Source organism: Anabrus simplex, chromosome 1, assembly GCF_040414725.1.
Source record: "Anabrus simplex isolate iqAnaSimp1 chromosome 1, ASM4041472v1, whole genome shotgun sequence".
NCBI classification, from domain to species: Eukaryota; Metazoa; Arthropoda; class Insecta; order Orthoptera; family Tettigoniidae; genus Anabrus; species Anabrus simplex.
In genome coordinates this window covers 377844530-377869578 of record NC_090265.1, presented here as the reverse complement: position 1 = coordinate 377869578, position 25049 = coordinate 377844530, and positions in this window count along the sequence as shown.

Genomic DNA, 25049 nt, shown 5'->3' with positions numbered 1-25049 from the left:
CTTTTTTAACAAAAATATATTTTTTCACATTCAAAATAAAAAAACAAATTAACATTTAGCCATTCTGCAAATAGCATACTCACTAGCGTTGAAGATTCTTGATGGACTAAACAAATATTTAGTCATAAGATAATTTAATTTATCAAAAATATGTCCACTTGCTCCTTGTTGAAGCCTACTGCTCGCTGCAAATATATGTAATCCCCCTCCCATGTAGAAACAAATCCTGTTGATACCAAAAACGAGCATTTATCCATAGGTTTAATTGTCTCTGAGAAATATATACCTACGAGGACTTTATACAGTACCATGCGCTCCTTCTTTTTGAGCAACTGACATATCGCAGTAAGTTTAAGAAAGAAGTTGAACCCAGCTTGTCAAAGAAAGCAACCCTTTACACGAGAGTAAACAAGCTGGAGCTGGCCTGTCTACTGTCTCCCAACAGACTGATCGACAATTATTGCTGCCTGTCACAAAATCTGGAACTGAAACACTACGCAACAGTCTTCCGTCCAGAAGACCTGTATACCATTGAGTGTCTTTCACTAAATATAAAAGCTTGATTGAAAACTGGGAGTCAAAGAGATAGAAGAATTCTTAGAAAAATCCCAAGTCCGATACAAGAAGATGGAGAATACTGGAGAGTCACAATTCAGAGTTCTACTCCCAGATTAAGAGGCTCCTTAACTGTACCAGGAAAACCAGGGTAGCTTTCTATTGTCATGTAGCAAGATAGTCTCCGAACAGATTGACCAACCACCTGTTCACCTTCTAGCAAAACAAGAAAGTCCGTACCTCGTGGCCGATGATACTGAAAAGGACATAAAAGAGCTGGGGCAGGCAGACTTGCCAAACAGACAGGATGTGAGACATATTCTGAAGAAAATCCGTGAATTCAGGAAAATACAAAGAATTGGTCGGAGGAAACAACGGAGCTACGCCAGGAAAAAGACGCGGCAGTATTGGACAAAGATCAGAGCCCAGCAGCTGAACAAGCATGGTCCCAAGTAGGCTTATTTGAAAGAATACGATGATTATAATAATAATAATAATAATAATAATAATAATAATAATAATAATAATAATAATAATAATAATAATAATAATAATAATAATAACTTTTCGTCCCACGAATTACTTTTCCGATTTTCGAAGAAGCCGAGGGCTGGAAAATTCTGTTTCTCAGGTAAATCTTCCGACAAGGCTGACGTATTTCAGCATCTTCAAATACTGACAGACAAAGCCGGGATCGAGACCACTAACTTGGGCTCAGGTAACGGAAGCACGATACTTGTTTATTCATTTCGTTATTGACTTCAATTTTGCATGTTACCGAAGTCCGGAATTCTTTTAAAGTAAGTTGTAAGTGCGTTTTTCGTTTGTTTCTTCTCTCGACGATATAGGCTATAGCCATGTCAGCCCGGTGCACCGTAATGGGATTTCCTGGCTGAAGAACTGATAAAGAATTATATTACAGTATTTTAATCCGTCTTCTAGGGATTGGATCCGTATCTTCCCACTCGGTAGCCTCTGGTTCAATTCCCAATACAGTTACAAATTTTAATTGAGGAACTTAAATCCGGATGACTCAACTTCAAGTAAAATAGGAAGCTGGCGTATTTGAGCACCCTCAAATACCGTCGGACACCATGGTTAGCGTTCTACCGTCTGAGTCACACAGGCCGGCGCGTTTGTCGTTCTGTGAATAGAATATAACAAACAATAGCCTTTTCATGGAGTCCCACCAATATACTTCAGCTTCAGAGTTCCACGTTATTTTAGACGTGACTGCCAACTTCGCCTTAGCCATATATTGCTCGTAGAGTTTTAATCTAGGTATCCTTTTATTTTGTAGACCTTGATCTGACTTATTGACATGCTAGAGTGGAATTTACGGGTTAGTCCCGTTACCTGCTGAGAATCACCAGAGAAACATTTAGAATATCCCAAAGAGTTATGAACGTTACAAGGGCACAGCATTGACGTCATAGATCCCGGTTATTAATTAACATATTGGTCGTTGTTTACCGTTTGTTTCTCTCGTGACTTCGAGAGAGAAGACCTTGGCCGTTTTGGTGAACAAAAAATTAACTACAAGGGCGTATACAGAGCACGATATTACCTAACATAAATTAGAGAATTGGAGTACGTTCCTGAAAGTGCAACAAGGTTCACTGTATACCAGATAGAGATAGGTAAGGAAGCCTCCTTGACGAATGGTCAGCGTAGCGGCCTTCGGTTCAGAGCGTTCGAGATTCGATTCACGGCCAGGTTGGGGATTTTAACAGCTTGTGGTCGGGAAGTGGGCTTCTGTGTTTGTCTTAATACATATCTCGCACCATGCTACTAACTACCACAGAAAGAACGCGATGGTGGAATACATCCGGTTGGCGACAGGAAGGGCATCCGGCTGTAAAGCTGAGCCAATACACATGAAGTACTGATCCAATAAACTGGATAGGGAAGAAGGGCAGGAAAGGATTAATAATAATAATAATAATAGAGGACTTACATTTAGGAGCTGGGGGGTTCAAACGCCACCGTCAATAGCCCTAGAAATGTTCTTCGTGGTTTCCACTTTTTCATAAATTTCCAATTTCTTTGCGATCATTTAAGAAAAGACTAGAAAAAGAACAGATAGGGAATCTACTACCTGGGCGACTGCCCTAAATGCAGATCAGTAGTGATTGATTGAAACACAAGGCAAATGCTACAACTGTATCTTTAAAAATACGGCTACTGCTTTCCTAGTTCTAATCCTTTCTTCTCTCGGCGTTGAGCAACTAACAAAAAAGAGAAAATAGAGAAAGTCTAAGCAGCATATCTCATTTCCAGGCAGGGCACTCACCTATCCTCACTGATCCTCTATGGATTAGCGGTAGAGTGCGTAACTCATAAACGTAACTTCGTGGATTCAATCCCGGTTAAGCTAGTAATTTTTGAACGGTGGTCATTGTTTTTATCATGTTAAAGATCTATGCTGGCTTGCTTAGTGTCAGCTGACAAAATTCAATTAACTCAATCGTGTGAATCATCCGTAGAGTTCCGCTTTCGTTGTTGGATAGCAGAGTAATCGGAATGTCAAAACTGGTAGGCAGATCGCATAGATGACGCCCCTCAGAAGGTCTGGAAGTGGTGATGTTTTGGCAACGCTAAACAGAAGAAGTAATGAAGAATTAAGGTAGCCTGTCGGTAAAAGAAAGGGATGGGCCATGAAGAGCATGAAAATGACTCTCTAGGCCTCGTCGGGGTCGGTAGTTGACCAAGGAATGTCGGTAAGAACTGATGAAAGGTGAAGAGACTGACAAATAAGTAGAAGCAATTTTAGACTCGGCTAGAGATCTCCGTAATCTCGGAAACGAAATTTATTTTATTTAATCTATGACATTTAGTACCAGGAATGCCCGAGGACATGTTCGGCTCGGGTGGTGCAGCTCTTTCAATTGGACTCCCACGGGTGACCTGCACATTTGAGTGTGAGGTTATGATAATAATAAGGTAGGGGCAGGGTGAAACATGGTGTCCACACATAGCCTATTCCTGCCGAGAAGGGTCTGCTCACAGATTAATGTCCCCATCCAAAGAACGAATCACCATCAACAGCGTCATCTGGCTTCACTCCATATGAACACCGCAGAGATGTTCGGAATTGAACTCAGGCTTTTGGCACGCAATCCAGTGATAAGAAATTTTATGCCACCACCTCTTCTACTCTGCCAGTAAACATTCTGGTGGTGAATTTGTTTCCATCAACGGGTCTTGAACCGGCTAACAACAGTATCAGACCATTAAAGACTGGACGCCTTAACGATCATGACCACGAGGCGGGCCCCACCTCCAGTGACAGGTAGGATATACCCAGTATTTTTTTACCACCCTCACTCTTAGGACGACCTTAGAAGTTTTGGAAGTCGCTAGCAGAGGCTGTACGATTATTCTTCTTGTCGTTTCGTTAATCCAACCGTTTCCTTCCTCGAGTTTTAAAATTTGCCCAGTAACGTCTCATTCGATCTCGATGTCGTTGCTTCCTTTCTTCTGTCCACGTCTTGCCAGTTTCAAGCATTTCTTGAAAATTCTGGTGTGTGTGTTTTTTTTGTTTTTTTTTCAATTTCATCTTGTGCCGTTACATAGTCAAACACCAAAACGGCCAGCCCAAAATACGAACTAGCAGTAACACTACTGCCCCAGTTCATAAGTAACAAGTGGAAGCACAATCAGACACTATACACTCCACACAAGCAAGAAAGCGAAAAGGACTTACCTTAACAAGTGGAGAAGTGTCATAACAAACCGTGGATAATTAAATTAACCACTGTACTGGACATCAGAACACGAAAGAAGTGAAAGAAAGAACACCTTTACTTTAAGAAAAATTAAAAAAATTAATTCATAAAACCAAAGATAAATCAATAACATCGTCCTCGTAACAAAAGTAAACCTTAAATAAAGTAACGATCTTTAAAAAGGGAGAAATGAAATATCAACTAATTGTGAGCCGCTCACTTAAAAGTTACAAATAAAATGAACAAATGCAACTTTTCTGATAACATGACGATCGTAGAGGAATAGCAGATTAGCGTACCTTGGTCACTTAGAAACAACACAATTCAACCTTTTCAAGTTACTTCGGTGTAATCCGGTGAGTTTCCCCAAGAGTCCGACGCCAAATACATACGTTCAAGTAAAATGAAATCTAAACTGTCCCAAGGACAGAATTAGCAACCCTGAGAAAGAGGGAAGATTAATTAAATAACTTAAAGGGTTGAACCAAAATAACCGAAATACACGGAAGTAAGGGCCATATTCATAAAGGCACAAATCAACCCCAAGAAAACACAGGAAACGACCGTAGAATAATTAACACTAGTCCATTGATGTAGTCAGGACAAACAAACTAGGAATGCCACAAATGACAAATTCAAATAATACAAACTCAGGTCGTTACCAAAAGGCACAAGCCGCTAAAACAAAATTAATAAAGGGAAAATATAACCACGAAGAGAAATTAAAAGCTCAAATGTAACTTCGGACTTCTTGGTGAAAACACACATAGGCCTAAAACCAACACTGGCTTACTCCTTTGAAACTGTAGATAGGATACATTTAACTTCTTACCAAATTAATGATAATAATAATATAATTATAATTTGATTTTACCAAGCTAGAAATAATTTTCTAAAGTTCAGTACATTTAGTATGAAACAAACACAATATAACAATTGAAATCCGAGAATGGTGATAGGTAAACCCAACTAAAGAAAATGCCGAGAAACACAGAAGTCGAAACTTGAGAGAATTAGGTTGCACCGATATCCGTAATGATTTTATTTCCGAAGTCAACAGTCCAGATTTTGAAGGTCACTTCCAAAGTAAATGGTAATAACTTACATTTTCCAGCAGGGTGATGGGGACGTATTAGCTCCCGGATACAATACTCACGACGTTAGTTATCAGAAGGATGAAAATAAAATCCAAATTAGGAGGACGATTACAGAAGATGTAAGGGTGAGAATGCACCCTTTTCAATGGGAATTTAACCCACATCCATGGTTTGGGCTAAAATCCAGCCCCAGAGAAGACACCAAGCACGCCTTCGTTGCATCATCATCAAGCGACCCAACATTAATGGCGGACGACAATAGACTCAGCCTCCGCCAACAAGCAATGCGAGGTCCGGCGGGGAGGAAAGTCAGCGAGCCACGGAAGAAACTCGCCCAACACCTGGCCCAACACCAGACTAAAAGATAACGATGGGATATAACTCCAGAGACGGAGAAGATCCAATTTCAGTTAGGGACATAACTTGCACAGGAAATAAAATTAAAACCAAGTTGGAATAAAATTCCGAAGTGATACTAATTTCAATGGCAGTCTAGCCAAGCCAAAAAGGTGGTGGAGAGGGGCGTAAAAAACGTGTCCCCACTGGGACAGCCTCCCCCGGGAAAACACAAGATAATCTCCTTCCACGTACAGTGATCCAGAAACAAACTAAATTTCAAAATAATAAGGCCATAAAGGAAATTAATCACTGCACTCAAAACCATCATGATATACCACAAGAACACCCAGATTCAATTAATTTTCAATTACTAATATCAATCAATAAGAGTTCTTAGTTTCAGATAATGCTAGTGGATTTAACAGCCACACATTTAAGAAATATTTATTTGACTTATGCATTTCGCATGTCACTACTACTCCCTATTACCCGAACCCCTCATATTCGGAGAGAATGAACAGGAATTTGAAAGCTGCACTAATTGCGTACCATCATTCCAACCAGACCAAGTGGGATACTTGTCTACATTGGCTGTCATATGCCTTCAATTCAGCAACCCATGAATCCCATGGTAAGACTCCTATGGAATTAATGTTTTGTTTTATTCCATTTTCACCTTTGTCAAACCTCCTTCACATTGAGGAGCTGTTACCGGATCTGTCTACTCCTTGTAATGTCCGTAAGGTGTGGGATGAAGCCAAGGCAAAGTTAGCCGTGTCATATGAGAAGGTTCGGAAAAACTATGACAAGGGACGAAAACCCACCAAGCTGAGGGTTGGAGATCAAGTTTTTGTTAAATGTTATCCCATAGGCAAAGCTATCAATAAATTTTCTTCCAAGTTGGCTCCGAGATTCCAAGGTCCTTGTACCATCTTGCAATTTTTGAGTCCAGTATCTATGCTGGTAAGTGATCCTATTGCCAAAAGGATAAGGAGAGTTCATCTCTCTCAAGTAAAGCCTGCGTGAGTTTCTGTATATTTGCGTGTTTGGTATGGATTAATTCAAAATTTGAGATTGTGGAGGTAATTCACCAGTTATCATTTCGATTAAACATCACCTTTTTTAAAAAAAATCTGGAATAGGGTAAAGGTATTGCTCGGGGAGTTAATGATTTGTAGTGTGGAGTATAGAATTTTGAACGATGCATGTGTGTTGATGTTGGGAAGGTCTTGTATTTGGGTTGGATTGTGCTAATCGTCTAAACCGTAATAATCTAGAATTGAGTAAACACCAAAGGTTAACTTGATGAATTTTGATGGTGAGGTTATGTATTATCCATGTTACTATGAGTTTTCTTATCTACCTTCAGTCTACTTTTCAGTAAGCGAGTTAAGTCATTCTGATTGTACTATAAATACCTACCTTCTTCGGCGGGTAAATTTCTATTGGTAATGAGTAAGTGTTACCATTGACCAATTTGTGTAAGGTGAGTTGTGCGCTGATTATCTAGCGACTAAGGATTCTTAAGCCTGAGGAGTGAAGGAATTATCTCCTCTTAATTTTGATGATGTGGTTTTGGATCCTGGTTGGTAATTGTGTGTGTGATGATATTGTGGAAATGTTTTTTGCAGTTGATTGCGATTACATAGTGATTTGATGGCATGTGTTGTGGGTTGTAAATTTTTTTCTTTAACCTTCGAGGAATAACACATGTACTCTGGTATTATTTTAGTAGCGTTATACTATGGTGTGGTTTTGATGTTACTGTTCATTTATTGCTTAAGACACTTGGTGAGGCAAGTCCTTGCTTCTTTTCATGTTGCCTCTGTGTCATCGAAGAACGGGGTGTAAATTTATTTATAGGTGTCTGCAACCCATCTTTTGCTTCTTAATTGTAAATGCAATCTTCTGATCCCTAGTGTGATGTCTTGTTCTCATCCTTATGTTTGCTTGCATAGCCTATTTCCTGACATAATCATGAAACTGTCTTTTCCTGTTGAGCATTGGTTATCAATGTGACTCCTTACGTGTCATTAAAGGTTTGTTGGTGGTGTATAATCTAGGTTACTGCTCCTTGATTTCCTGTGGTTACCTGGTTTGAGGTAAAATTCTTTACCTTTTCATCTAATCAGGTGATCATTATGGAGATATATTTTGGGGTATTCCTATGAATTTAGTTAAACGGCTGGTATCAAAACCTTTTACTCTCATGTATTCGATTCCTAAAAAACTTCTATCCTTCCCCTCCCATGGTGTTTAAGGTTATCTTGTATTGGATTATTACCACTTCTATCTTGGTGCTATGCTTTGCTTGGTGTTATTCGATGAACCTGTTGTTGATGACAAACATAACGCGTACCTTCCATCTAATTGAGCTCGAAGTCTCCAACCGTGTTCATCCTGTTTCTCCTTGGTCGGCATGTTGTTATTTTAAAAACCATAAATTTTGTGGTTTTTCTTATACTTGTTACAAACACTGTTTCTATTCTGCTGGCGTGATGATTCCCTATATGCCTCTTGCCTTTCCTTTTCTTCCTCTTCTTCTTATTCTCTTTCTTTTTCTTCTGGGTTATGTATTGTGTGCATTTGGATGTGAACCTGTGCAGCTGTAAACTAATTGCACGACTTGTCACTTATTTTTGGGAAATTTTAATGACTCGCTCTGTGGTAGTGCTGTGGGTGAAAAGTTCTGATTTGATTTTGAATTTCTTATGTCTGAGAACTATAATGTTATTTAATGATATCTTTCCTCTAGTCGTACCTAGACTAGTTTACTAATTATTCTGGATGATTATGGGTGATGATGATGCCTGATACCTGTTGGTGAAGAGATTGGAATGTAATTGGTTATAAATATTGAGGCACTGACTCATTCAGTCGTTTTTCGGTTACCGTCTTTCTTTTCCCCCTATTATTTTCCTGGGATTTATTTAATTTTTTTACCTTGTGTGTTGCGAAACAAGGTAACCGTGCTTTCTCTAGCTTGGAGTCCCGAAGTTGTGTTAACGAAGTAATGGATGGTCTAGATTATTTCTATTGAGTTCCGATCATCTGCAAACCATTCTCTTAAAGCTTGGTGCAACATAAACTTTTGGAAGATTTTCATTGACGTGCTACTGGATTGAAAATTTGTTGTTACTGAACTGTGGTAAGGTAACTAGTTGTAGATGCGTTGCCACGAAAGAACTGTGAAACATCATAGACTGAAAGGAGGGCAAATTATTAGTAACCAACTGGATGTCTCCCATATTTGGTCAAACGTCTCTGCTACTGCCACAATATGTAAAGTAGAGTGTCAAATTTAGTTAAATGTACTAAAGAAGTTTTTCGATGCGATATCCATCTGTTTTTTTTTTAATCTTTTCCTGGTAGGGGGATGGCCTCACCCGTGTTGAGCCTTTGTTGGGGGAGGCTATGGCGTATGCATATATATCACGCATTTTGAGTATGCATGGACTTGAAAATTATTTAAAAGTCGTTCAAGGCCCGATGGAATCGTACACGATTCATAAGGAGCGGTGGTTATCTGACTGAGTGTTCCACCTGAACTGCATTCTACTGCCATCTGTGAGCGCCGCGTAATAGTACAACGTCGCTCGGCCAATTAACGATCGAGTACGACAATATGTGCGTGGTTGTTTTGTTTTTCCAGTTGTTGTTTGAGATCGTGAAGCAAAGGTCTTGGAAGCTGGTCCCAGATACTTGGTTATTAAAAGAACCCTAATCAATAAGAAGAAAGACGGGTGAGATGTGGCGGATTTTCGACCCCGGTTAAGACGGTGGCCAACCGGCCACAAATTCTAGTTGGATTTGTGGTTTGTTTATCAACTCATATTTACTTCGGAGAAATTGTAAGTACCCTGCATGATGAAATCTGCATGAATATCCTTTCCCACCGAGGTATCTCCACAATGCTCAAGATTTTTGGTTTGGACTGAACAAGTTAAAAGATTCGAATTGCGAGTATGTTTTAAACTACCGTTATCAAGAGGAATTCCCTTTATCACCCGGTAGCCCTTACTCTGGCGTTAATAAGATGTAATTTTTCTTAAAATCGGGACTCAGATTTCTTATGTGTTTGTAAATTTCCATTTCAAAACCTTCTTGTAACTTTTAGTTAAGCGTTATTCGGTGGATCACAGATGAAAATCGGTAAGTTGGAGTTGTTTGGTCGATGTCTATCTGCTAATGTTTGGAAGCCATGTTTTAATCGTGACACGTGATTCGTTTCTATGGAACTGTTGTAAACAAACATGGATTCCCTGTGTTGAAAAAACAGCTGATGGCTGTCGATTGTATCTTTGATCCGGTGTGTGGGCTCGTACTGTTGTTCTCCAATTTACTAATCCTAAAATTGAAATACGTCTTCCTTTCCTATGTTTTAATTTATTGATGATTTGGTTCTTTTTCGCCTAAAACTTGCTAACATTAATTTACCCTTCGGTTATTTCACTGAATTCATATCAGAAGTGTCGAGAAACAAGTCTCAGCTTACCGTTATTTAATTCACCGCTACTCAACTAATTTAATTGATTGATAATTTTGGTTTTCAAGGATTGTGATCCAAAGGATTATTTCTTATATTTTCATGGGTCGACCCAAGTTACCTTTTCTTTTCTTTTAGAGTGATGATAATTTTCTTAATTTCCTTTAATCATCGTATTATAAGTCCGAAGGTTCTTTGATCATTGAAATCCTGATTCATTTAAGTTAGTTTAAATGTTTAAGTTGTCTTTTCCTTTGTCAGTACGTTCTCTTGGTTTTGATTCACATAGCCTCTAGGACCGAGTTTTGGTTTGCACGTTTCCTTGTCTTTGGACCTAGTGGTAAGTAATTCATTTCTGTAGTTTCTTGGAGGGTCCTGTGTTGCCAAACTACTACCGATTGGGAAGTTTTGGAGACACCAAGGTAGAGTTGGTTGTTATACTGTTGTGTTGTAACAATCTTAAGCGAGTCACGTGTAACCCCTACTTCTTGCGAGGCTCTTTGCACCTCCGTGAACCAGGGTTCTTTGGCTTCCTTACCAGGCAAATGCTGGGACTGTACCTTAACTATGATCACGGCCGCTTCTTTCCCACTCCTAACCCTTTCCTATCCCGTCGTCGCCATAAGACATATCTGTGTAGGTGCGATGTAAAACAAATTCTTTAAAAAATCTCATTGTGCTCATTCGTATTGTGTTACCATAAAATACAATTTTACTTTTCCTCATCACATCAGGCTTTTTGTTTGTTTGTTTTTTCACGTAGGTGTAATGTTCGTGGTTATGCCGTCGTCTATATCCGACATTTTCATTTACTGGGCCAAAAAAAATTCTCGGAATTTTTTTCTTTGACTTCGGGTTTCTCCAGAAAACATTTCCTTTGCATTGCATTGCATTGCATTGCATTGTCCGCAAGCAGCGTATAAAGCTTCCGGGCGGATGATTGCGCGGTAATGTCTAAGCTTAGCATTTAGGAATAGGCCCTACTGATTTTTGTGTTGTAGATGCTGTTTCCATTTTTTCAGCCGCCTAGGTATTTGAACTTACCTGTCCTCTTGATCTCTGCCTGTCCAACGTCTAGTTCTCTAGGTGTCATTTTTATGTTATAAACTCGCTTATCTCAAAGGAGATCTTGAGGCCTGCCTTTGCTGCTTGTTTCTGGAGTTCAATAATGTGTTCTGCGGCTGTACTGAGGGAACCCGAAAAAAACGCGAGATCATCTGCGAAGGCTAGGCAGTCAACTGTTAGCTTCATGTTTCTGTAGCCCAATCTGACCCCATTTTCGACCCCTATTTTGCTCATTTATTTATTTATATATATATAATTCGCTGGGGCCATCAAGGACTACGTTAAGTCTTATTGAATTTGACACTGAACTTGGCCTTCTTTAGAGCCCAAATTTTCCTCATTCTTTGTGAGTGGGCCTGCTTACGCTCCTCTGTCCAAGGGGCACCGTTGTCTTCTCTTCGGTTGCTCGTCTCAGTTTAGCCAGTTCGTCAATATTTTCTTGCGGAAGCGATCTCTTTTAAGGGCGTCCTCAGCTGAGATATGTAGCATTTTCAGGTATTCTTTGGTATTTCTAAACCAGGGAATTGTGGTTTTGGGGTTTGAATCAAAAAAGTGAAAGATTTCTTTAGTTAACTTTCTTCCGTCCATTCTTTTCAGATGAATGTAAAATGGTGCCCGTCTTTTCCGGATTGTGTCGGTAAATATCTCTATTTTGCTGTAGACTTCCTCGTTGGATCTCTTTTGATGGGTTCCATTTCTGTACTTTGATCCCAAGATTCCTCTCACAATTTTGCGCTCTTTTTTTAAATCTCCGGTTCTTCAAGGAGTCCTTTGTTGGCATTTAGAGACAGGGTTTCGGCTGCATGTAGAACTACTGGCTTCAGAACTGTTTCATAGTGACGTATCTTGGTGTTTTGGGAAAGGCATTTTTTGTTGTAGATTGTGCGGGATGTTTGGTAGGCTATTTCCTGTTTGCGTACTCGCTCCCGAAGTGCTTCTTTGTCCAGTCCATTTTTCATGATGATTTCACCCAGGTATGTGAATTTGTCTACTCGGGTGATGTCCCCGTATTTTGTATGGAGTTTTGGTGGAGCCTCGTTGATGTTAGTCATTACTTCTGTTTTCTCAAACGATATGTGCTGACCAGTTTGTTCTGCAATTTCCTTTAACACTTCAACTTGAGCTCTAGCGGTTTCTACGTCGTTTGAGAGAACAGCAATATCATCGGCAAATACTAAGCAGTCTGTTGTAATCCCCTTGGATTTGGTTCCTATTCTAAGTGGACTGTAGTTGGTCCTGTAATCTCACCCGCCAAGTTCTGATGATCTTTTCAAGAATGCAGTTGAAGAGCATCGGGGATAGCCCGTCACCTTGTCGGACTCCTGTTTTGATGTCAAATTAATGCGAGAGACATCCGTGAAACTTCACCTTGGATTTTGTATCGGTCAGGGTGGCTCTAATTAATGCCAACAGTTTTATATCAACTCCAAATTAATTTAAGATGTTTAGCACATTTGTTATTATTGTTATTATTATTATTATTATTATTATTATTATTATTATTATTATTATTATTATTATTATTATTATTATTATTATTATTATTATTACCAACCTTGCAGATACGTAGAACACTGACTCACCCCTAGGGTTATATTAGAGAATAAGAATAAGCGATGAGAACGTAGTGGAAAGAGTTTTCAACCGATGGTTTGGCTATTACAGAAGAGGCGCAAAAGAGGACAAGTCGAAAAACCTGATTGCCGAAGATCTTCAATTGGAATTCAGTGGTTTCAAACTGCCATTTTAACATAATTCATTGTACTGTATATATACTTAGTTTATTTGTCAGGTCTGTAATCTGGATGATGGCTGAATTCTCAAAGAGTATCCCTCCTTAAGTTCCGTAGTGTTATCAAATACCAGAAACCCAAGACAGACCTATAATGAGATGATGTGAGGAGAGAAGTAGTTTGTCACTGCTTTCTTTTCAGAGTCTGAAAATTCTAGTGTAGCATATCCGGCACAACGATTAGCATGTCACACCATCCATAGGCAATGGCTGTGTTCTGAATGCCATCACGGTAGATCACACATGTTTCAGGAGCTTATTATATTTATTTATTCGTGTCAGTAGCATAATTTTGATTACAGATGCAAATTAGATAATATAATATAATATAATATAATATAATATAATATAATATAATATAATATAATATAATATAATATAATATAATATAATATAATATAATATAATATAATATAATATAATCTTTCTATATATAAAAATGGATGTGTGTATGTATGTATGTATGTATGTATGTATGTATGTATGTATGTATGTATGTATGTATGTATGTATGTATGTATGTAAATGACACATCTCCTCCTAAACCACTGGAGCAATTTCAATCAAATTTTGAACTCTTATTATTTGCTATCCGGAGACGAGCACTGTGGGGGTAAGCCACCTCTAGCCCCCTTAGGAGTTGGGGTTAGGGGGTCAGGTAAAAAAATAATCGAAAATAGTGTCGAATCCGTAGTATTTGGGGTCGCTGAGGTGAATAGTGACACTCCCGATTTTTAAAAAGTAAAATTTCTGCTCCCATTTGGGTGGGGAGTTAGGGGGGACTGATGATGGATGGAGGTGTGTAAATAACACATCTCCTCCTAAACCACTGAAGCAATTTCAATTACATTTTGAACAAATATTATTTGCTATCTGAAGACGAGCGCTGTGGGGGTAAGCCACCTCTAGCCCCCTTAGGGGTGGGGGGTTAGGGGTTTCAGGTAAAAGCATAATCGAAAATAGTGTCGAATCCATAGTTTTTGGGGTCGCTGAGGTGAATAGTGGCACTCCCGATTTTTTAAAAGTAAAATTCCTGCTCCCATTTGGGTGGGGGGCGAGGGGGGAGTAATGATGATGGATGTATGCGTGTAAATGATACATATCCTCCTAAACCACTGGAGCAATTTCAATCAAATTTTGTAACTTATTCTTTGCTATCTGGAGACGAGCACTGTGGGGGTAAGCCACCTCTAGCCCCCTTAGGGGTAGAGTGTTAGGGGGTCAGATAAAAAATAATCGAAAATAGTGTCGAATCCATAGTTTTTGGGGTCGCTGAGGTGAATAGTGACACTCCCGATTTTTTAAAGTCAAATTTCTGCTTCCATTTGGGTGGGAGCGAGGGGGGACTGATGTATAAAATTAAACGAAAATAGTGTCCTATACATAGTATTCGGGGTCGTCGAGGTGAATTGTACACTCCGGATTTTTAGTATCAGGAGTCAAACCACATGGGGGTAAGATAGCCCAGAAAACCTTAGGGGGGGGGCAAGGGGGTCAGATATACAAATTAACGAAAATAGTGTCGAATCCATACTTTTTGGGGTCGCTGAGATGAATAGTGACACTCCGGGTTTTTTAAAGTCCAAGTTCAGCCCCCTTTAGGGGGTGAGGGGGGAGTGATATATAAAAATAAACGAAAATAGTGTCAAATACATAGTTTTCGGGGTAGCCGAGGGGAATTGTGCACTTCGGATTTTAGTATCAGGAGATAAACCACGTGGGGGTAAGACAGTACAGGAACCCTTAGGGGCGAGGGGTGAGGGGTTCAGATATACAAATTAACGAAAATACTGTCGAATCCATACTTTTCGGGATCGCTGGGATGAATAGTGACACTCCGGATTTTAGGTATCAGGAGACAAACCACGTGGGGGTAATACACCCCAAGAAACCTTGGGGGCAGGGGGGCAAGGGGGCTCAGATACAAAAATCATCAAAAGTAGTGTTGAATCCATACTTTTCGTGGTCGCTGAGATGTATAGTCACACTCCGGAATCTTTAAGTCCAAGTTCATCCCCCTTCGTGGTAGGGGGCGATGGGAGAGTGATATATGAAAATCGAAAAGAGTGTCGAATCCATAGTTGTCGGGGTCGCTGAAATGAATAGTGAGACTCCGGATATTTTATAAGTTCATCCCCCTTTGGGGAGGGGGACGAGGGTGGAGTGATATATAAAATTAGTCGAAAATAGTGTGAAATACATAGTTTTCGATTTCGCCGAGATGAATTGTACACTTCGGAATTTTAGTATCAGGAGACAAACCACGTGGGGATAGGACATCTCAGGAACCTTTACGGGCGGGGGGACGAGGGGGCTGAGATATAAAAATCATCGAAAGTAATCTCGAATCCATACTTTTCGGGGTCGCTGAGATGAATAATGGCACTCCGGAATTTTTTAAAGTTCAGCCCCCTTCGTGGTGGGTGGCAATTGGAGAGTGATATATAATAATAAACGAAAATAATGTTGAATCCATAGTTGTCGGGGTCGCAGAGATGAATGGTGAGACCCCGGATATCTTACAAGTCCAAGTTCATCCCCCTTTCTGGTGGGGGGTAAGGGGGATTCAGATTTTAAAAAATCTAAAATAGTGTCGAAGCCATAGTTTTCGGGTTCGCTGAGATGAATAGTAACACTCCCGATTTTTTAAATGTAAATTTAACCCCCTTTAGGGGGAGGGGGAGTTAGATATAATAATAATCGAATATACTGACTAATCCGTAATTTTCCGGGTCGCTGAGATGAATAGTAACATTCCGGATTTTTAAAGTCCAGCTTCAGCCCCCTTTTGCATAGAGGGTGAGAAAGGGTGAAAAAATAAATTGTCAAAAATGCCCCCCTTTGGCATAGAGGGTGAGAAAGGGTGACAAAATAAATTGTCAAGAATGTCCAAGGTAATAGACGTGTGTATGTTCCAGTATGATTTTCAAGTATGACTTACTACCTGGAAAACATATTGTGGGAGTAAGACGCCCCTAGAACTACTTCGGAAGCGGGTGAAATATGTAATCCATATTAATAAATAGAAGTCAGTTTGGCGCGATCTATATATATACTGTATTATACATATATAAATTAAGGCATAAAAATGAAAACAGACGTGAATTAATGAGACCCTTCTAGGCATCCTAGAAACTTAAAACTTGGTACCAGACAACCTGAGAACTTCAGGATCCCTAGAAAAATCTAAAATTCTCAAAATTCTCTGAGAGGGACACGTTGGGAGTTTCAAATCTGCATAAGAGCACAGTCGGTCAGGTAAAAAAATCGAAATAATTTTGGGGGTCGCTGAGGTGAATAATGACACTCCCGATTTTTTTAAAGTCAAATTTCTGCTCCCATTTAGGTGGGGAGCGAGGGGGAACTGATATGTAAAATTAAAGGAAAATAGTGTCGAGTACATAGTTTTCGGGGTCGTCGAGGTGAATTGTATACTCCGGATTTTTAGTATCAGGAGACAAACCACGTGGGGTTAAGACAGCCCAGGAAACCTTAGGGGCGGGGGGCAAGGGGGTCAGATATACAATTTAACGAAAATAGTGTCGAATCCATACTTTTCGGGGTCGCTGAGATGAATAGTGACACTCAGGGTTTTTTAAAGTCCAAGTTCAGCTCCTTTGGGGCGGTGAGAGGAGAGTGTTATATAAAAATAAACGAAAATGTATGTATGTATGTATGTATGTATGTATGTATGTGTGTGTGTGTGTGTGTGTGTGTGTGTGTGTGTGTGTGTGTGTGTGTGTAAATGACACATCTCCTCCTAAACCACTGGAGCTATTTCAATCAAATTTTGAACACATATTATTTGCTATCTGAAGACGAGCACTCTGGGGGTAAGCCACCACTTGCACCCTTAGGGGTGGGGGTTAGGGTGTTCAGGTAAAAATATCGAAAATAGTGTCGAATCCATAGTTTTTGGGGTCGCTGAGGTGAATAGTGGCACTCCCGATTTTTCAAAAGTCAAATTTCTGCGCCCATTTGGGTGGGGGACGAGGTGGGGGACTGATGATGGATGGATGTATGTGTGTAAATGACACACCTCGTCCTAAAACCACTGGAGCAATTTCAATCAAATTTTGAAACTTATTCTTTGCTATCTGGAGACGAGCACTGTGGGGGTAAGCCACCTCTAGCCCCCTTAGAGGTGGGTCAGGTAAAAAAAATGAAATTAGTGTCGAATCCATAGTTTTGGGGTCGCTCAGGTGAAGAGTGACACTCCCGATTTTTTAAAGTCAAATTTCTGCTCCCATTTGGGTGGGGGCGAGGGGGGACTGATACATAAAATCAAACGAAAATAGTGTCGAATACATAGTTTTCTGGGTCGTCGAGGTGATTTATACACTCCGGATTTTTAGTATCAGGAGACAACCCACGTGGGGCTAAGACAGCCCAGGAAACCTTAGGAGCGGGGGGAAAGGGGGTCAGATATACAATTTAACGAAAATAGTGTCGAATCCATACTTTTCGGGGTCGCTGGGATGAATAGTGACACTCCGGATTTTTAGTATCAGGAGACAAACCGCGTGGGGTTAAGACAGCACAGGAAACCTTAGGGGCGGGGGGCAAGGGGGTCAGATATACAATTTAACGAAAATAGTGTCGAATCCATACTTTTCGGGGTCGCTGAGATGAATAGTGACACTCAGGGTTTTTTAAAGTCCAAGTTCAGCCCCCTTTGGGGGGTGAGGGGAGAGTTATATATAGAAATAAACGAAAATAGTGTCGAATACATAGTTTTCGGGGTCGCCGAGGTGAATTGTATACTTATGATTTTTAGTAGCAGAAGATAAAGCATGTGGGGGTAAGACAGCACAGGAAACCTTAGGGGCGGGGGGTGAGGGGTTCAGATATACAAATTAACGAAAATAGTGCCGAATCCATACTTTTCGGGGTCGCTGGGATGAATAGTAACACTCCGGATTTTTAGTATCAGGAGACAAACCACGTGGGGGTAATACACCCCAGGAAATATTAGGGGCAGGGGGGCAGGGGGCTCAAATACAAAAATCATCAAAAGTAGTGTTGAATCCATACTTTTTGTTGTCGCTGGGATGAATAGTGACACTCCGGATTTTTAGTATCAGGAGACAAACCACGTGGGGGTAATACACCCCAGAAAATATTAGCGGCAGGGGGGCAGGGGGCTCAGATACAAAAATCATCAAAAGTAGTGTTGAATCCATACTTTTTGTTGTCGCTGAGATGAATAGTCACACTCCGGAATTTTTTTTAAGTCCAAGTTCAGCCCCCTTCGTAGTAGGGGGCGATGGGAGAGTGATATATGAAAATAATTGAAAGGAGTGTCGAAACCATAGTTGTCGGGGTGGCTGAGATGAATAGTGAGACACCGAATATTTTATAAGTTCATCCCCCTTTGGGGTGGGGGCGAGGGTGGAGTAATATATAAAATTAATCGAAAATAGTGGCGAATATATAGTTTTCGGGGTCGCCGAGGTTAATTGTACACTTCGGATTTTTAGTATCAGGAGACAAACCACGTGGGGGTAGGACACCCCAGGAACGCTTAGGGGCGGGGGGCGAGGGGGTGAGACATATATATAATCGAAAGTAGTGTTGAATCAATACTTTTCGGGCTCGCTGAAATAAATAACAACACTGCGGAATTTTTTAATGTCCAAGTTCAGCCCTCTTCGTTGGGGGGGGGGGCGATGGAGGAGTGATATATAGAAATAATATAAAATACTGTCGAATACGTAATCTTCGAGGTCCAAGGTCATCCCCCTTTCTGGTGGGTGGTGAGGGGGATTCAGATTTTAAAATAATCTAAAATAGTGTCGAAGCCATAGTTTTCGGGGCAGCTGAGATGAATAGTAACACTCCCGATTTTTTAAACTCAAATTTTAACCCCCTTTTAGGGGGGATGGGGAGAGATATAATAATAATAATAATAATAATAATAATAATAATAATAATAATAATAATAATAATAATAATAATAATATTAATAATAATAATAATAATCGAATATACTGCCTAATCCATAGTTTTCCTGGTCGCTGAGATGAATAGTAACATTCCGGATTTTTAAAGTCCATCCTCAAACATGCCCCCCTTTGGCATAGAGGGTGAGAAAGGGTGACAAAATAAATGGTCAAGAATGCCCAAGGTAATAGACGTGTGTATGTTCCAGTATGACTTACTACCTGGAAAACATACTGTGGGAGTAAGACGCCCCTAGAACCACTTCGGAAGCGGGTGAAATATACAATCCATATTAATAAATAGAAGTCAGTTTGGCGCGATCTATATATACTGTACTATACATAAATATAAATTAAGGCATAAAAATGAAAACAGACGTGAATTAATGAGATCATTCTAGGCATCGTAGAAACTTAAAGCTTGGTACCAGACAACCTGATGACTTCAGGATCCCTAGAAAAATCTAAAATTCTCAAAATTCTCTGAGAGGGACACGTTGGGAGTTTCAAATCTGCATAAGAACACAGTCGGTGATATTTATCCAGAACGATAACCTATAGGTTTCATAGGCTTAAAAGTTTCCTGAAAGTCCTAATTTTTAACCCCCTCTCCCATATCAAGATGGCAAAACAATCTCCCAGACGAGTTAGAAAATAGAAATTTTGGCAAAATTTGCCTGTAACCGATGGAAATTTTACGAGATGTTTAAAAAATTTATTTTTTACCCCCAAAAATATCGAAATATGGAGGTAATTTTAAATATGGTGCAGACCTTCCTTTCGAGGTATTTGGTGGCTAAACGGTAAGTCGTATCACAAACGGATGGCACAATCTCTGTTCAATTTGGAGTGATCTACAACTTTGGTCCTATGACTTTTTGTCGTATCTCTATCCCTTATGTTAATTTTGGCTCTATTTCTGGATTTACCTAAATTTTTCACTTTGTACACGTATAATTGATGGTTTGAGTCACTTATAGAAAACTTGGGATCATCAAATTCTACACAAATATTGGACCACCCAGCCAAATTCTATGTTTGAAGCTGTCGCTTAAGTATCTGAAAAGTAATTCACTGTGTGAAAACCTTACACAAATTTCACCCTATTCAACGATTCTAAAATAATCTTGCCTTTAAATAGATGAGATACGAGGAAATATCATAGGGCCAGCCATTTAGATGGCTAAATGAGGCCAGAGTCGTCTTTTTATACAATCCGTTTTTCAATATGAATGCAGCGTTTAGCAGCAGTTATTCTGTAAATGAAGGTGAACATGCATATACTTCCGTATGTCGATCTACATTTATTAATTTAAGTCGATTTGTAGCGATCTAGAAAGGGGTGTGTCTTACATTGTAATTAATACTTAAAAATCAATACTGACTCTCAGCAGGAGGGCGTCTGCTGTTGTAATCAGTACTCCCCACATCGACTTTAACTAGCAATAGGAATGGGGTAGTTCTCCAACGCCTGTGTACCACTATAATGCATAATTCCCTTCTTGATTTGACTAGCAGAAGGCAAGGGAGCGTGCATTTTTTAAAACCTATTTTACCTGATTCTCTTTATCATTAGGTATAGGTGCTCCCGATTATAAACCAATTTACCCATCAAAATGTGACTGACGTTACGCATAGTGAATTGCGGCAGACAAGTGGACCTTTCGTTATCATCACAACTCTGCAGCTCGCACTTCACATTGGAAACAACGTCTGCGGACCTCCCTATGCTTTTCCTCGGATAACGCCAAGAGACGTGCAATTAAATTTTTTTAAATTCACTTCATGTACAGCAATTTACTTCGATACTCGTATACATTGTAGAAAACCGTAGCGAAGCACGGGTACATTTGCTAGTATAATATAATATAATATAATATAATATAATATAATATAATATAATATAATATAATATAATATAATATAATATAATATAATATAATATAATATAATCAGAAGGGTTAGGGTTTGTACGTAATAGCAGGTTCTATTCCATTCAATCTGCCTGCTTGTAAATCAGATATTTTTATAAATTGTGTTATTGTCATGGACGTGCTAAGTTTTTCTTTTTTTTTTTTTTTTTTTTTTTGCTATTTGCTTTACGTCGCACCGACACAGATAGGTCTTATGGCGACGATGGGATAGGAAAGGCCTAGGAAGTGGAAGGAAGCGGCCGTGGCCTTAATTAAGGTACAACCCCGGCATTTGCCTGGCGTGAAAATGGGAAACCACGGAAAACCATCTTCAGGGCTGCCGACAGTGGGGCTCGAACCCTCTATCTCCCGATTACTGGATACTGGCCGCACTTAAGCGACTGCAGCTATCGAGCTGGGTCTAAGTTTTTTTTTCTTCTTCTCAATTTGCATAACGTCGCACCAACACATAGGCTATAGGTTGTATGGCGACAATTACCTTACCACTTCTTATGAGGTCAGGGGTCAGTATGGAAGAGCAGCTAGCTCTGCTGGGTTAAAACCTGGTGGTGGTGCTATGTCTATTGTCTTACCCTGCGAGAATAGCAGCAATGGCCAAAGCATCCTTCCAGCCGGGATCTTCCTTTCCAGTGGGAAGAAAGAGATTGTGGCCTTAATTAAGGTGCAACCCCAGCACTTTCCTGGTGTGAAAATGGGAAACCACGCGAAACCATCTTCAGGGTTGCCGACAGTGGGGCTCGAACCCACTACCTCCCGGATGCAAGCTCACAGCTGCGCGTCCTTATCCGCACGGCCAACTCGCCCGGTAGCTAAGGTATAATTTTTCATATTATTAGTATGGCGAAGATATCGTCATGAATGCCTATTTTTGTCCTCAACCAAAAATTGTAGGCTCGTATGTCTAAAATCTGTTTCAGTCGATTTGTGAATGAAATACCTGGGTTATATAGTGCCAATAAATGCCTATTTCGTGTATTAATGCCTATTTTGAAAATATTTTCATGTTAAGTACCTAAAACGACATTTATTAAGTTCTTAAATCGCATTTTTCCAGCACGTAGCTACGAAGGACAGGCACCTAAATGTGGTTTAAAGGTCAACAGCGTTCTTTCTATCCTCTGATTTTTCTTGGAGCGACTTGTCTTGTATCCGCACTCTGCATTGCCAACCCCAAGATTGTCAGCGGTCTCGCGTACATTTTTTCCAAGTTTAAACAGCTACCTTCCGAAATAAAGTAGCTGGAAGGGAGAGTTACCTTTTGTGAAGGCTGTAGAGATTATTCGTGAGGTGGAGGCGACCATTGCTAACCTTAGTGTAGCGATAGGAAATGAGATCAGTATAATGCAGAAGAATCCCGGCTGGAAGAATGCTTTGGCCATTGCTGCTGTTCTCGAAGGGTAAAACATAGCACCACCACCAGGTTTAAATCCAGCAGAGGTAGCTGCTCTTCCATACTGACCCCTGACCTCATATGAAGTGGAAAGGTCATTTTCTCAATTTAAAATTATATTAGCCGACAACAGGCAGTGTTTTGCTGTTCAAAATTTGAAACAAAATCTGATTTTCCATTGTAACATGTGCTAAGATCCATTTGAAGTGTCTTATTGTCATAACTCTTGTCTGGTAGAGATAACAGCGTCTTAAACTGTAATAATAATAATAATATAATAATAATATTAATAATAATAATAATAATAATAATAATAATAATAATAATAATAATAAATCCAAGCGCCTCAAAAGATACCAAAACACCACAGAGAGAAAATCACAGAACGCAATGTTCGAAAGAAATGAGAAACACTTCTACAACAATCTGAACGAGAGAACACAGGATGCAGCACAAGATGGAAATACGCCCAGCGAAGGAAAAATTCACAGCTATTGGTCGGGAGTATGGTCGAACCCAATAGAGCACAATGCGGAAGCCCATTGGATCAGTGAACTGAAAGATAGAACTAATGAAGTGAAGCATATGGCAACCAAGGCTGTTGAGATCGGAGAAATACAACAGAGCATCAAGAAACTGCAGAACTGGAAGGCCCCAGGCATTGATCGCATACACAATTATTACTACAAGAAATTTACATGTACTCATTTCCTTCTGACTCAACATTTCCAGAAATTTTTAGACAACCCGGCAACATTCCCAGCTTTCCTGTGCACTGGCATCACATATCTGAAACCAAAGGATGAAAATCTGCAAAATCCAGCGAAGTATCGGCCTATAACATGTCTGTCTACTCTATATAAGATATTTACATCTATAATAGCCAACAGAATTCTGAAACACTGCGAGGAAAACCACATCATTGCCGAGGAGCAAAAGGGTTGCAAGAAGAATACCAAGGGGTGCAAGGAGCAACTGATTATCGACACTGTGGTCCTGGAACAAGCACACCATAAATCCAGGAACCTATACACGTGCTTCATTGACTACCAAAAGGCCTTTGATTCAGTACCACACACTTGGCTCATACATGTTCTGGAACTATATAAAGTTGACCCCTCAATCATTCACTTCCTGAAGACGGTAATGGCAGACTGGAACACCTCACTTCACGTTTCTCTAAGAAACTGTAGTGTTGCAACGAGACCCATACCAATACGACGAGGGATCTTCCAAGGGGACTCACTGAGTCCATTATGGTTCTGCATGGCATTAAATCCACTATCCTACCTACTGAACACAAGTGGGTATGGATTTAGCATTAAGAATAAGCGAAAAGAGCTATTAAAAATCAGCCACCTACTCTATATGGATGACATTAAGCTGTATGCCTCTACCAAACCCCATCTCCAACATCTTTTCTCAATTACCAAGACGTTTTCTTCAGATATAGGCATGCGGTTTGGATTGGACAAATGCAGAACCCAAACTGTCATCAGAGGATCCTACTCAGCACAAGGGACACCTTCGAGTTTAAGCGACGAATCCATACAACAGCTGGAGGAAGAAGAAATGTACAAATACCTCGGTTTTCATCAGAGCACTCGTATGAAACATGCCGACATCAAGAGAAATGTCACGCAACAATATATAACACGTCTCAACAAGGTACTATCATCAAAACTGACAGCTAAACATCTTACCAAAGCAGTCAATACGTATGTCGTACCACTGCTCACATACTCCTTTGGTATCATAAAATGGACCCAAACAGAACTTCAGCAGTTACAAACGAAAACAGCAGTTTCACTCACCCGGTACCATATGCACCATCCTAAATCTGCAACCGAACGTCTTACACTCCCGAGATCAGAAGGTGGTAGGGGCTTCTTATCCATTGTCAATTTACATAGCAATCTGATATCAAGTCTATTTCCACTCGAGAGCTGATACATCGTGTCTTCATCATGCTGTTTGCAGAGCTGATATAGACTATACACCTCTCAATCTGTCGTCGCCAGAAATGCCTGTTTCCACCCCACCTACAAAAGAGATGAATATGGCCATGTGGAAGCAAAAACCTCTTCACGGGAAATACCCCCATGAACTGGATCAGCCTCATATCGACAAACCTGCGTCGCACGCTTGGCTGACCTACTCCGGTCTTTTCCCAGAAACAGAAGGATTTGTTCTGGCCATCCAAGATCAAGTAATTGCTACACGGAACTCCCGTAGATTTATCATGAAGGATCCAACAGTTGTCTCAGACAACTGCCGCCGCTGTTCCAGAACTACAGAGAGCATACAGCACATCATCTCTGGTTGCCCACACTTGGCCAACACCGATTATAAGCACCGACATGATCAGGTAGCAAAAATCATTCACCTGAAACTTTCTGTAAAATGTGGATTTCTTCAGTCATCAACTGCATATTGGAAAAATACACCTCCACCCATTCTCGAAAACTCTTCATATAAACTACTATGGGACCGAGAAGTCATAACCGATGTCACGCTCAGCAACAATAGGCCAGATATTATTCTAATTCATAAATCAAAAAGATCCGCATCCCTTATAGAAATTGCTTGTCCAAATACCTCCAATCTGCAAACAACAATAGCCACAAAGATATCAAAATACACAGAACTGGCAATAGAAATACAACGTCTGTGGAAACTAGAATCAGTCACCACAGTTCCAATAGTAATATCATGTACCGG